This window comes from Periophthalmus magnuspinnatus, chromosome 13 (genome assembly GCF_009829125.3).
Source record: "Periophthalmus magnuspinnatus isolate fPerMag1 chromosome 13, fPerMag1.2.pri, whole genome shotgun sequence".
NCBI classification, from domain to species: Eukaryota; Metazoa; Chordata; class Actinopteri; order Gobiiformes; family Gobiidae; genus Periophthalmus; species Periophthalmus magnuspinnatus.
The window spans coordinates 16,824,961-16,840,111 of NC_047138.1; positions in this window are offsets into that span (position 1 = coordinate 16,824,961).

Consider the following 15,151-nt stretch of genomic DNA (forward strand, 5'->3'; position numbering starts at 1 on the left):
ACTGTTGTAGCCCCATGTAGCTGCCACTTGTGCTGTGTTTTTGTTGGCCAGTAGGGGGCGGCCTTATTCCACGTGCTTTGTCAGATTTGAGACTTAGGCCGTGTCCCAATTCGCCAAATGCACCCTTTGAAGGGTCCCTTCGAAGTACTCTTCAAAGTGTAGTTTGAAGGTTCCGGTCGAGAATCTGCCCTCCTCAGTGTAGCCGCCATCTTGCTGAAGTGGGACAGGTCTACACCACGGACCGCACTTCCACCGCTGTCTTTGAGCGTACGATACGTACATTACGTACGTTATTTTTAATTATTTATTATTTAATAGAAGAAAAGTCAAGATGTCGTCGTCACAGCCGTTTCTTTCTGTTTAGATTGAATATCAATGGGCAAATATAACGTTTGAGGTGATTTTTTTACTCAATTGTAGCTACTTCATAACTTAAACAAAATATACCTTGTGAAAACGTAATAAGAGAGACAGAGGTAACAATGTAATTTTTACATTCATAGTCTATAAACCAGAGAACACTGATTAGTGGTACATATAGTGGGATATTGCAGTTTAATGGTTCGGTATTTTGTCCAGTGGCTACACCACTTTATTAACAGTAGAGGGCACTGTTTCCCTTCTATGCCGTGCCAGTTCTTTCCATCTGATTATTATAAGGTATTTTCTAGCAGTGCAGCGCTACATCAAGCTAGTATCTTGATTTACTAACACTAAGGTAAATAACACGTGCCCACCAGGGGGTGCAGACGTATGGAATGTACGGAACTCATGAAGATTTTTTTGCACGTCTCAGGACTCTCTTCTGTGGGCGAATTGGGACACGGCCTGTGTCAGCAGTGCGCAATTGCGCACGCGCGCAGTTTAGAGGGAACAGTGGTCACAGCTCTAATCCTCTTATCATTCACTCTATGGTACTATTATTCCTGATTTATGTTTATTTATTATCCTTGTTATATTTATTCCATTCTAGGGCATGTATCTGCGCCACTTTCACTTGGGCCTACTGGAGTAAAGAGCAGTAGTCTAGATGAAAGTGGACTAGAAGCAGTTAGTAGTGACAGTAATCCTGTGATAACTAAATGAAATCTTAGTTTGGTTAAAAAAACAAAAAACGCTAAATCGCTAGATCATATTTTACAGGCTGTTATAAATGACGCAAAGATGCGCGCGTGCTGACGTCAGTGCGTACGTGCGTACGTGTGTACGTGTTGTTGCCAAGCCCGCGTTTCAAACATTCGCGTATCTATGCAAACTTTGCAAACCTGGGCTGCGACAAGAAAACTGTTTTTACGAACTTTATTGGACATTTTCTTCGGAAAGAGAGATAACTTTTGAACATTTTCACCTAGACTTCTGAACATTTTCACCTAGACTTCTAGACAACAAGACTTCTGGGAGAAAAAAACGTGAGGTTTGTGACTTTCCACGTTCACGTTCGGGGTAGTTATTTCACAGTGCTTTTCTAGCAGCATACTTTTACTTTTACTTTACCTATTATTGAAGTAACAGTACTCTTACTTGAGTGAAAGTTTTGGCTACTTTATCTTCTCACTGTGAGTAAGATTACAAGCTTTTGTTGACAGTACTACATTATTTGAACATTTGTGTTTCTTGCACTACTCTTTAAGATATGATTTCGTTGTGCTATTTTTGTGGTCTGTCATTTGAAAATACCACTTTTTATGCATTATTCAATATTTTATCTTTAAAAAAAACAAACAAAACAAAACTATTAACCTTCTGGATTTAACCTTGGACTACCAGAAGACCATATGTTTTCACCTACTGCTTTTTGCATTGTTGCCTTTCAGCAGCTGAGAATACAGTGTTGTACAGGACACTTTAGAGCAGGGGTCCCCAACACTGTGCCCGCGGGCGCCATGTCACCCCCAAGCCCCACATGAGTCGCCCGCAGACCGGTTCTAAAAATAGCATAACTCACTAATGAGCTGCATCTAAAAATTTATTTTATTCTGTTGCTATTTTTTTTAATCACCCTTGCGTTTATATAGATTTAAAAATGACAATATCTTAAACATATGTCCATTATACGTGAAGTTTAGATAAGTTAAGGTGAACTTTGACCTACTCACTTCAAAGGTCAGTATTGTGCGCGTGAGAAAACCAGTGCTCCGCTCGCGAGCGCTGTGAGGATGCGCTGAATGCAGTTTCTTTGCAGGTACTGGGTACCTCTGTGCATAAAAGCACTGTAACATGTCTTCACTCTGCAAATATAGTTGACCTAAAACATGACAAATTAACTATATTAGTTCAGGGTAATACATTAGAGTTAGATAAATAATCAAAATACTGTTGATCAAAATCACTGTTGATCTAGTACTGCAGACATGTTAGACACTGAGAGGCCAGAATAACTGGGTTAAGCCAACTACCAATGTATTATTTCAAAACATTCACATGCATTTGGGTTTATTAAAACATAACAAAACAGTATCTTCTAATTTAACATGTATGCAAAGAGCTCAACAATTGCTGTTTTGCCATGTGCGTTCAGCTTTTGGCATAAACTGAAATTTTAGAAACCAACATGAGAAGCGTTTTGGTCTCTACAGTTTTGTCATTTTGGTTCCTTCTGTTGGGTTTGCTGTATTCTTGTATGTGAAGCATCAGTGTCTGACACAAATGTTTCTCTCCACAGATCTGTGTGAGACAAAGCCCAGCTCTGCTCTGGACTTCCAGACCTCCTGCACACGTCCTCACATCAGGAGCTAAGTCCTCACACACTCTTGCACATACAGACATACACATTTACACAAATACACACACACGCCTCCGCCTTGCCTACCCCCGCCGTGTCCCTCCTTGCTACCCTCGCTATGCCCCTACCCGCCACTTCCGCTATGACCCTCCCCGCTACCCCCGCCATGCCCACCTCTGCTGCCCCCGCCATGCCCCTTCCCACCGCTACGGCTACGCCCCTCCGTGCTGCTCGTGCTATGCGCCTCTCTACTCGTGCTAAGCTGCGCCGTATACGTCTTGCTGAGGCCCGCATTGCTCCACATGCTAAGATCCACCCTGCTCCTTCTGCGATGCCCCTCCCTGCTCATCTTGCTAAGCTGCTCCGTATTCGTCTTGCTAAGGCCCCCGTTGCTCCTCCTGCTAAGGTCCTCCCTGCTCATCGTGCTAAGATCTTCTCTGCTCATTGTGCTAAGGTCCTCTCTGCTCATCGTGATATGGTCCTCTCTGCTCATTGTGCTATGCCCCTCCCTGCTGCTCAGGTGATCCGTATTCATGTTGCTAAACCCCGTGTTGCTCCCCCTCCTGAGGTCTTCCCTGTTAGTCCTGCTATGCTCCTCCCCGCCCCTCCCGCCACGCCCCTCCCCGCTGCTCCCGCCATGCCCACCCCGTCCGCTCCCGCCATGCCCACCCCGTCCGCTCCCGCCATACCCACCCCGTCCGCTCCCGCCATGCCCACCCCCATTGCCCCTGCCATGCCCTTCCCTGCTGCCCCCTCCATTCCCCTCCCTGCTCCTCCCTCTAAGCCCCTCCGTATTCGTCTTTGTAAGGCCCGCCCTGTTCCTTATGCTAAACCCCGTGTTGCTCCTCCTGCTAAAGTCCTCCTTGCACCTCCCGCTATGTCCCTTCCTGGTGCTTGTGCCATGCCCCTCCCCGCTACTCATGCTATGCCCCTCCCCGCCACCACCGCCTTGCCCACCCCCTCTGCCCCCCCCATGCCCCTCCCTGCTGCCCCCTCCATGCCCCTCCGTCCTCCCGCTAAGCGACTCCGTATTCGTGTTGCTAAGGCCCGCCCTGTTCCTTATGCTAAACCCCGCGTTGCTCCTCCTGCTAAGGCCCTCTCTGCTCTTTCTGCTAAGGCTCTCCTTGCTCCCTTTGCTACGCTTGCGGCTGCTATTGCAGGGGCCCTCAGATCATCCATGTCCCGTTTTCTGTCATTTCTGACTCCACAGATGCCAACTAACTATGACATATGACTGACTAACTATGACACTGTATCATAATATACATAAGTGTTTTGTTGTAAATAGTGTGATTCTTGTGTTTTAGTGTGAAATTAAAAAAACAAACAAAAAAAACAAAACAATTAAGAAATCTGCCAAAATATGCCTGATGTTAAGTATAGTGCTGTGTGTATTAGTGATCATTCTGTGATTTCTGTTGTAAATAGCATGTAAATAGTGTGGTTCTTGTGTTTTAGTGTGAAATAAAAAATAAAAAATAAAAAAAAACAACAATTAAGAAATCTGCCAAAATATGCCTGATGTTAAGTATAGTGCTGTGTGTATTAGTGATCATTCTGTGATTTCTGTTGTAAATAGCATGTAAATAGTGTGGTTCTTGTGTTTTAGTGTGAAATAAAAAAATAAAAATAAAAAAAAACAACAATTAAGAAATCTGCCAAAATATGCCTGATGTTAAGTATAGTGCTGTGTGTATTAGTGATCATTCTGTGATTTCTGTTGTAAATAGCATGTAAATAGTGTGGGTCTTGTGTTTTAGTGTGAAGCAATCAAACAAAAAACATATATAAAATGTTAGGGATCAGATATTGTGTTTTCTGCTCCCCCTCTTCTTGTGTCTTGTTTGTTCCCACAGAGCGGGTGGTGACGAGGGCTCCTCCTGCAGCAGACCAGACCAACCCCTCTTCTCTGTTTTTGTGTTTGGGCAGCACGGTGGCAACACTCATGCCTCACAGCAAGGCCTGTGTGGAGTTTTCATGTTTCTCCCCGTGTCTGGATGGGTTTCCTCCGGGTACTCCGGTTTCCCCCATCAACTAAAACATGAACCACCCCCCACCCCCCACCCCCCTTTCAAATCTTTCAAATAATATAATATTCTTAAAGCATACATGTTGTTTTTGTGATTCTTGTGAAATGCCAATTGAGTGTTTTTGTCCTTTGTGTTCAATGCACTTTGTTCAGTGGAATAGTTCTTTTGAAATATATATAACAGTTACAAACTAATAACACATTAACTTCCAGTACCTGGTTTTCATGATTAACAGGTCACTATTGTAGCATTTGTGTACACTGCACTGCTTTTATGTGTGGAGTTTGCATGTTTCTGCCTGTGTCTCAGTGGGTTTCAATGAGCAGCACACTAAACTTTGAGGTGAGAGAATTTTCCTTGTGTTCAAATTGATAGGTGACAGCACGGCCTGACAAACTGTAGTGTGTCATGGTGGCTGAGTGGCTCACACTCATGCCTCACAACAAGAAGGTTATGGGTTTGATTCTGGTTTCCACTATCAACACAGAGCACACACATGCACAGCTAAGGCCCTGACGAAAACTAACTCTGGAGATCTGGAAATGGCTCACCAAGTGCTGCACTGTGCGCCCACTGCTCCTGGAAGCTTGCATAAGAGGTGTAGATGGATGGGTTAGAGGTAGAGGACAAATTTCTCTATGGGGACAATAAAGTGTTCTTTAAAGTAGACCTATTCTGCAAAATAGTTTTTTCAGAGCTTCTAATCATGTTATAGTTGTTTCTCCTTCTCATTTCCCCTCTCAAATTTGTTTTTGAAGTGGTTTGTGCATGTCTTTAATCTCTTACTTTCATTATTTATTGTCACCATCTTGCCAATCAACTCTCGTTTTCACCGCTACTGGCTTACACCCACTGCTCTGTACTTACTTCAACCTTCAATTTTATTTTCTTAATCAGTGATACACATAGTAATTTTGATACAAACAAAAAATAAAATAAAAATCTACTACTATATAGATTGTACATGGTTTCTTTGTGTATTTTCTCAAATTTAAATGAAATGTATTTGTTTTCTAAAATGGTCTTTTGTCATTTTCTAATGAAAATGAAAGTTAATGAAAGGTGCAGTTAATGAAGGAAAAACTCACAATGGTCACAAAAATAACTTGAATCTGACAAAAGTAATAATAAATAAAAATTCTATGAAATTTAACCAATGAAAGTCAGACATTACTTTTCAGCCATGCTTCAACAGAACTATTTTAAAAATAAACGTATATAAGAAGTCTGGACAACCTTCCTTATCGAAGGGAACCAACAACTTTGTCCACATGTTCATCTGCACAGGTGTCCACAGCACAGAGGACATCAGAGCAGGTATCTGCACAGCTGTCACCTCTACTGGAGCAAAGTACAATCCGTCAGTAGTACTAACAGGGAAATTGGATTATTTTAGTTTGGGAAACAAAGATGAACAGGCCACATTGGAAATCTGACACATTTATTAATTTCAGCCTGGATATTTTAAGCTAGTGGACTTTGAACAGAGAGGGACATTCAGCAAATTGTCAAAGAGAGTCTGCTGTCCCGACATCGAGACAGGTCGGCCTATGATGCCATGTAATAGGAGCTATTGATCATATTTAACAGGCTTTGGGTTATATACACTGGTGGAAAATAAGTAAGTAAAGTTTAAAGTAGATACTTTTTACCTGTACTTCACTTTGAGAGCAGGTATCTGTACTTTCTACTCTACTACATTTTTTAACTGAGCTGAAAAGTAAAAGTATGCTTACTATTGTTTGAGCCCTGCTGAAAAGGTTGAGGGTTTATTTTTAACACGTTCATAATTTGAGCAAACAAAAATATACAAATAAAAACAACTAGATGGAGTCGTTCTTATTGAACAAAATTCAGCACAAATCTTTATTAATCAAAATCAATACATTTGAAGACTTACAGGACCTCAACATATGCGCAAAATGACTTCTTACTCTTTAAGTATATCTTGAACAGGTACTTTCTTTGCTCCTATATGTGGACTTTTACTTAACAAAACTGAGCGTTTCATCCTCTCCTGGTTATAGATGACGCAAAGACGCGCGCGTGGGGACGTCAGTGCGCACCTGCGTCCTCTCGTTGCCAAGCGCGTGTTTCAAACACTCCCGTATCCCTGCAAATTTTGCAAACCTCGGCTGCGACAAAAATCTGCATTTGTTGACTTCATTTGACGATTTCTTCGGAAAGGAGACCTAACTTTGGACTCAGACTTCACCCAGACGTCTACTGACCGCCTCCTGACTGGGAATAGAGACGTTTGTGAGGAAAACAGGTGAGGTTTGTCACTTTTCATGTTCACGTTATGGGGTTTTACACAGAATACAACCAATATATCAAAATGGCATTTTAACAAAACCCAGATCAAGCTTACAGTGAGTTTATTCAAAGAAATGTGTGCCCTTCTGTGTTTGATTTCCTTTTCATACAAAATGAAAACGATTAGTCTGTGTGTACAGGCCACAGGCAGAGGCTGTAGTGCTCAGTAGTCAAATACAGCAGATAATAATACTGTATTTACTTGAGTAATTATTTATGTATCTTTACAACAACTTGAGTAATTTAGTTTTAATGTAAAACGTACTTGGCCTACTCATAAGTTGAATTCACTTTTGGGCTAATCCATTCTCAGTGCAGTGGCTATAATGCACATGTACTGTTACCATGGCTACATACACTGTTAGCTTGGTACATACACTGTTAGCTTGGTACATACACTGTTAGCTTGGTACATATACTGTTAGCTTGGTACATACACTGTTAGCTATCAGCAGATGAACGCACTTGGCTAATTTTGGGAGAGGGCCTGACCCCGTGAGTCACAGCTCTAATCCTCTTATCTATTCACTGTATGGTACTATTATTCCTGATTTATGTTTATTTATTATCCTGATCATATTTATTCCATTCTGGGGCATGTATCTGCGCCACTTTCACCTGGGCCTACTGGAGCAAAGAGCAGTAGTCTGGATGAAAGTGGACTAAAAGCAGTTAGTAGTGACAGTAATCCTGTGATAACTAAATGTAATCTTAGTTTTCTTAAAAAAAACAAAAACTGCTAAATCATTATAGATCATATTTTACAGGCTGTTATAGATGATGCAATAGCACAACTCACTAATGAGCTGCATCTAAAATTTAATTTTATTCTGTTGCTATTTTTTTTAATCACCCTTGCGTTTATATAGATTTAAAAATGACAATATCTTAAACATATGTTCATTATACGTGAAGTTTAGATAAGTTAAGGTGAACTTTGACCTACTCACTTCAAAGGTCAGTATTGTGCGCGTGAGAAAACCAGTGCTCCGCTCGCGAGCGCTGTGAGGATGCGCTGAATGCAGTTTCTTTGCAGGTACTGGGTACCTCTGTGCATAAAAGCACTGTAACATGTCTTCACTCTGCAAATATAGTTGACCTAAAACATGACAAATTCACTATATTAGTTCAGGGTAATACATTAGAGTTAGATAAATAATCAAAATACTGTTGATCAAAATCACTGTTGATCTAGTACTGCAGACATGTTAGACACTGAGAGGCCAGAATAACTGGGTTAAGCCAACTACCAATGTATTATTTCAAAACATTCACATGCATTTGGGTTTATTAAAACATAACAAAACAGTATCTTCTAATTTAACATGTATGCAAAGAGCTCAACAATTGCTGTTTTGCCATGTGCGTTCAGCTTTTGACATAAACTGAAATTTTAGAAACCAACATGAGAAGCGTTTTGGTCTCTACAGTTTTGTCATTTTGGTTCCTTCTGTTGGGTTTGCTGTATTCTTGTGTATGTGAGCCCTGTTTGTAGCATCAGTGTCTGACACAAATGTTTCTCTCCACAGATCTGTGTGAGACAAAGCCCAGCTCTGCTCCGGACGTCCAGACCTCCTGCACACGTCCTCACATCAGGAGCTAAGTCCTCACACACTCTTGCACATACAGACATACACATTTACACAAATACACACACACGCCTCCGCCTTGCCTACCCCCGCCGTGTCCCTCCTTGCTACCCTCGCTATGCCCCTACCCGCCACTTCCGCTATGACCCTCCCCGCCGCTCCCGCCATGCCCACCTCTGCTGCCCCCGCCATGCCCCTTCCCACCGCTACGGCTACGCCCCTCCGTGCTGCTCGTGCTATGCGCCTCTCTACTCGTGCTAAGCTGCGCCGTATACGTCTTGCTGAGGCCCGCGTTGCTCCACATGCTAAGATCCACCCTGCTCCTTCTGCGATGCCCCTCCCTGCTCATCTTGCTAAGGTGCTCCGTATTCGTCTTGCTAAGGCCCCCGTTGCTCCTCCTGCTAAGGTCCTCCCTGCTCATCGTGCTAAGATCTTCTCTGCTCATTGTGCTAAGGTCCTCTCTGCTCATCGTGATATGGTCCTCTCTGCTCATTGTGCTATGCCCCTCCCTGCTGCTCAGGTGATCCGTATTCATGTTGCTAAACCCCGTGTTGCTCCCCCTCCTGAGGTCTTCCCTGTTAGTCCTGCTATGCTCCTCCCCGCCGCTCCCACCATGCCCCTCCCCGCTGCTCCCGCCATGCCCACCCCGTCCGCTCCCGCCATGCCCACCCCGTCCGCTCCCGCCATACCCACCCCGTCCGCTCCCGCCATGCCCACCCCCATTGCCCCTGCCATGCCCTTCCCTGCTGCCCCCTCCATTCCCCTCCCTGCTCCTCCCTCTAAGCCCCTCCGTATTCGTCTTTGTAAGGCCCGCCCTGTTCCTTATGCTAAACCCCGTGTTGCTCCTCCTGCTAAGGTCCTCCTTGCACCTCCCGCTATGTCCCTTCCTGGTGCTTGTGCCATGCCCCTCCCCGCTACTCATGCTATGCCCCTCCCCGCCACCACCGCCTTGCCCACCCCCTCCGCCCCCGCCATGCCCCTCCCTGCTGCCCCCTCCATGCCCCTCCGTCCTCCTCCCGCTAAGCGACTCCATATTCGTGTTGCTAAGGCCCGCCCTGTTCCTTATGCTAAACCCCGCATTGCTCCTCCTGCTAAGGCTCTCCTTGCTCCCTTTGCTACACTTGCGGCTGCTATTGCAGGGGCCCTCAGATCATCCATGTCCCGTTTTCTGTCATTTCTGACTCCACAGATGCCAACTAACTATGACACTGTATTATAAAATACATAAGTGTTTTGTTGTAAATAGTGTGATTCTTGTGTTTTAGTGTGAAATAAAAAAAAAAAAAAAAAAACTATTAAGAAATCTGCCAAAATATGCCTGTTAAGTATAGTGCTGTGTGTATTAGTGATCATTCTGTGATTTCTGTTGTAAATAGCATGTAAATAGTGTGGTTCTTGTGTTTTAGTGTGAAGCAAGCAAACAAAAAAACATATATAAAATGTTAGGGATCAGATATTGTGTTTTCTGCTCCCCCTCTTCTTGTGTCTTGTTTGTTCCCACAGAGCTGGTGGTGACGAGGGCTCCTCCTGCAGCAGACCAGACCAACCCCTCTTCTCTGTTTTTGTGTTTGGGCAGCACGGTGGCAACACTCATGCCTCACAGCAAGGCCTGTGTGGAGTTTTCATGTTTCTCCCCGTGTCTGGATGGGTTTCCTCCGGGTACTCTGGTTTCCCCCATCAACTAAAACATGAACCCGCCACCCCCCCCCACCCCTTTCAAATCTTTCAAATAATATAATATTTTCTTAAAGCATACATGTTGTTTTTGTGATTCTTGTGAAATGCCAATTGAGTGTTTTTGTCCTTTGTGTTCAATGCACTTTGTTCAGTGGAATAGTTCTTGTGAAATATATATAACAGTTACAAACCAATAACACATTAACTTCCAGTACCTGGTTTTCATGATTAACAGGTCACTATTGTAGCATTTGTGTACAATGCACATAGAGCTTTTATGTGTGGAGTTTGCATGTTTCTGCCTGTGTCTTGGTGGGTTTCAATGAGCAACACACTAAACTTTGAGGTGCCCCAGGGCAGCTGTGGCTACAATAGTAGTTTACCATCACCAAGTGTGGAAATGAATGAATAATGACTATAGTGCTACTATATGGCGCTTTGAGAGGCTTTGAAAAGTGCATTACAAGTGTAAGCCATTATTATTATTAGATAATAGCAAAGCATTTTTTTAAATTCAATTTAGAAGGCGGGCGCCATCTTGTTTCAAAAGTGCCATTAGCCCTGATGAATTTTGACACCCACAAAATAAAACACACCTGATTTCCCATAAATGTGAATATAACTCTTGACTTTGTACTGTCCTGATATATTTAGACCAGTTTCACCAACTATTCATCATTATCCAAACTGAAATCTTCCAGTAAAAGTCTCAACCCATCTAATGTAGCTATCAATTTTCATAAACCTGAGAACTAGATTATATTAGGAGCTCAACCTTAACCCCGTAGCATTTGGACTGAACTGTTCTCAAGTCATTAAGTATTTGGGCTATGTTGTTAATATTTATCATAGTTTATCATAATTGAATGATATTTGATTGATTTTACCTCATTTTACCTTTTACCCCTAGCGACAGAGTATAAGGGTCAGTTAAATAAAATAAATTATGCAGGCGCTACGAGAATAAAGTCGTAATATTACGAGAATAAAGACATAATTTTATGAGAATATAGGCTGCTGTGCGTGAGTGAGTGACCAGTGCGTTATGAAGAATCTGGAGCATTTTGTCCAGATATAGCAATTATTTCCAAATCTGTCTGGTTCCTTCGACTAAACAAACTCAAATGATTGCAGTGTCCCTTCAAAGTACTTATACTAATGATAGTGTGGTGATGGTGGGCTAAAAGACACAGTATTTCATCGTGTGTAAACCCCAGTTGAAAGTTTATCTAAACAAAATGCTCCAAATTCTCCATAACGCATAACGCATTGGTCACTCATTCACGCACAGCAGTCTATACTCTCATAAAAATACGACTTTATTCTCGGAATATTACGACTTTTTTTCTCGTAATATTACGAGTTTTTCTGGCCTCGACTTTAAGTGACCCTTATACTCCGTCGTAGGGAGGAGACGGCGAGCGTGTGGGCGAAACGGCGAGCCACAGTGTTGAGAGTTTTCACCTTCAAAAAAAGTGAAATGAGAGACTTAGAAAGTGTTGTAACTGTGTTTTACAACCCGCGAAGGGTTAATAACAGATGAATACCAAAGTTACATACAGCTGTCCGCTGAGCGTTCAAGTGAAAGAGTGCAACTGAGAGAACGCAAGTGTATATATAGTGCGCTATAGTTGCTATGGTACCGACGCACCGCTTGACCGTGCGTCATCCCGAATGTAAACCAACATTACAATACGCTGCATCATACTCCTCCATTTCAATCAAACTAGCCCGGAAATTAGCTAACTTTTTTTGATTAAATGACTGCCTGCATAAATAACTAACATATAATCACTAGAAACGTGAGCTAAAAGCGAGTTATTTTGGTCGTTTATGTTGAAAGTTGGCGCTGCTGTTGTCTAATAGGCCTACTAGAAATCTCCTCCATCAGGTGTTTGTTTCAATGGAGATGTTATTGCTTTGTCTGGAATGTTCCACAGTATGGCATTAAACTTGTATGTCTTGCATTTATTCAGTTACATACGTTTTTATTGCTTCCTGTAAACATTCATTCTTACTGTGAGAAGGCTCACTTCTTCATAGATCTGAGGTGTAACTTGGCTTGCACGTTTATGGCCATACTGTGGAAGTCCGATCCATCAGCCTGCACCTATTATTTCTGAAAACAAAAGAAGAACCGATACACTGGGCGATATTCTTCATTCATTCGAAACAAAAACAAAAAGATCAGTAGTAATTGCCAGATACAGCCAATATTGTGAAAATAATTCTCAATATTTAGTCAATGCAAAATGTGTCTCAGTTATGTGGAGAAGAGCGACCTCCAGAGGAACAACGAAGAAGTGCGGCTGGTGATGGAGAGTCAAAAGGCAGCTGTGCTTGGAGGTGGATACTGAACAGAGAAGCTTTGGTTATCCTTATCCATGATGTTTTTACCTATAGCATATATATGAGCATTATTAGTTCAACAACATGGTTCAGATATGGGTTGAAATAGGTTAAAGTTTAGATTACAGGCCCTGTACGTAATTGTCTTTCATGTATTTAAGCAAAAAAGACATGTTGTTTAAGCAATCCTTGAGATCAAAATATGTACGCTGCGTCCTGTCTGCATCTCATTATGAAGCATTTCATTGTCCAATATTTAGGAAGTGCGCTTTAGCATGCTAGTGGTCTCCTCTCTGGTCTCGGACACTTATGAAAACCGTTTATAAACTCATTGCAATGAATAATTAGGATGCTCTGAATGCATGCGATAAGTGAAGAGCACAGATCCTCTCTTCCGCAGTAGTTTCAAATAACTCAGCTTTTTATGGTGTGATTCTGTTAAAACAAAACTCAAACTAAAGCCTAACTTAAGTAACAGAGCTTCAGACAGAGCAGAGTTTCCACTTAGCATCACTGCCCCAGGGAATGTTGATGCCATCAGTTGCAAAGTATCAATATGTGTGTGTTTGTGAGTGCTCGGGGTCTCTTCTTGGGTTGGAGCTCTCGGTGGGAGTTCTTCTTGATGGCTGGACCAATGGTCAGGCTGAGCCAGGACGGTATTGGGTTTACTATCACAGTGGAGAAATGAACTATAGATTAGCAGTAAAAAAAAACAACAAACAAAACAAACAAAATGGCAACCAAAAACATCCATCCATTTTCTCCCGTTTTATCTGGGACCAGGTTGCAGTTCTAGTTCTATTCCTGGTTTAGTTCTCATCTACTTCTGCTTTGCCCATGCACTAATTTTTATGGAAATAATAGGACCTATTCCCCATAGGGGCTAATAAAATGAACTAAGAAGTTGTTTTGAATCAAAGAGTGTGATTTATGAAAGAAATTGTGCATGATTGTAAAGACCTGTCTGTCCCTGTCAGAGTGTTATCTGACCCTAAGATGTGTCAGTGTCAGTACATGGTGCATATTTATACCACACAGAGAATTACAGGAACCAGAAAACCAGTTTAGACCTGTTGAAGGGGCAACAAGGCCAAAACATTTCTTGGGACATAGGATAAGCAGTTTGTCTAATATGCATCAGACAGTGGACTACAGACCACAATATACAATCCATATTTAGACTTTACTTTATTGTCCCCGGGGGGAGATTCCTTTCCACATACACAGAGCACGTCTGACATATACACAGATAAACACCAAACATCACACTCACATAAACATACATTACAAAAACAGACATTATGCCTCAGCGGGGCCTGTTGTTTAAGAAAGCAATGGCCGCTGGGACCAGGCTTCTACCGAACCAAGCCCTCCTGCACTTAATCGCCCTGTACCTCCATCCTGAGGGCAGAGGGATTAGATGGTCCTGGAGGGGGTGAGTGGCGTTCTGTGTTATGGCGAGTGCAAAGCGTCCAATAGCCCGATTGTTTAGATCTGTGAGATTGGGTGTGGGGAGTCCTATGATTTTAGCAGCTATGTGTGTTACTTTTATGAGTTTGGTCCGGTTTTTAACAGTAAGCATGCTATAGAAGCAGGTGGAACAGTACAGTAGGATGGGCTGAATGATAGATTTATACAACAGTAATAACAGATGTGGAGAAACATAGAGTCCTTTGAGTTTTCTTATTACTGATAGTCTTTGTTGACTTCTTTTATGAATGTCCGTGATGTGATGTTCAAATATAAGTGAGCTGTCAATTGTATGAAGCACAAATTAGATAAAACACTGAAAGTAAAGGTTTGCATAACACTGCTCAACCAATGTCAATGTTTATGTCAAGAGCGGGATTAAAACCACCAACCTTGTGATCAGTGGGCAAACACTACCGACTTTCTGGTAATTTTTCCTGACACAGCTAAACTACTTCTGAGGAAGGAGCTACTGTCTACTCCCTTATTTTGAGGTAGACGCATTATGCAAATATGTTACACAACATTCATTATTGGAAAACGGAAGCAAGAATCAGCAAATTTCTGTACTTGTTTTGTAATGTTCAACTAATTTTAAAAGAGGAAACAGATGTGTTTGATGGTCTGCATGAAAGTCAAAAGTCAGAGACTAGAACTAACTACTATATATTCTGACTATAACTGTATATTTAGAAATAGAGAAACCAGGGGGATTGTTGGGTTTCTTTGGATGCTTAGTATGAATGACAATGTCCTTTATTTGGCACACATTCCCTTTAAGACACTCTCAAAAGACAGTACCTCCACACTCTATAGCACTTTCTCCTACTAACTAGCAGCCTTAAATAGTGGGAGTAATCCAACCAGACTGAACTACAGTGCGAGGGGGTGAATATGGTAGCTACTAGTGATGGGATTTTCAGCTCTTTTATGGGATCCGAATCTTTTGGATCCATTAATAAAAAAATAAAAAAAACTGTTCAAAAGACTGGCTCATT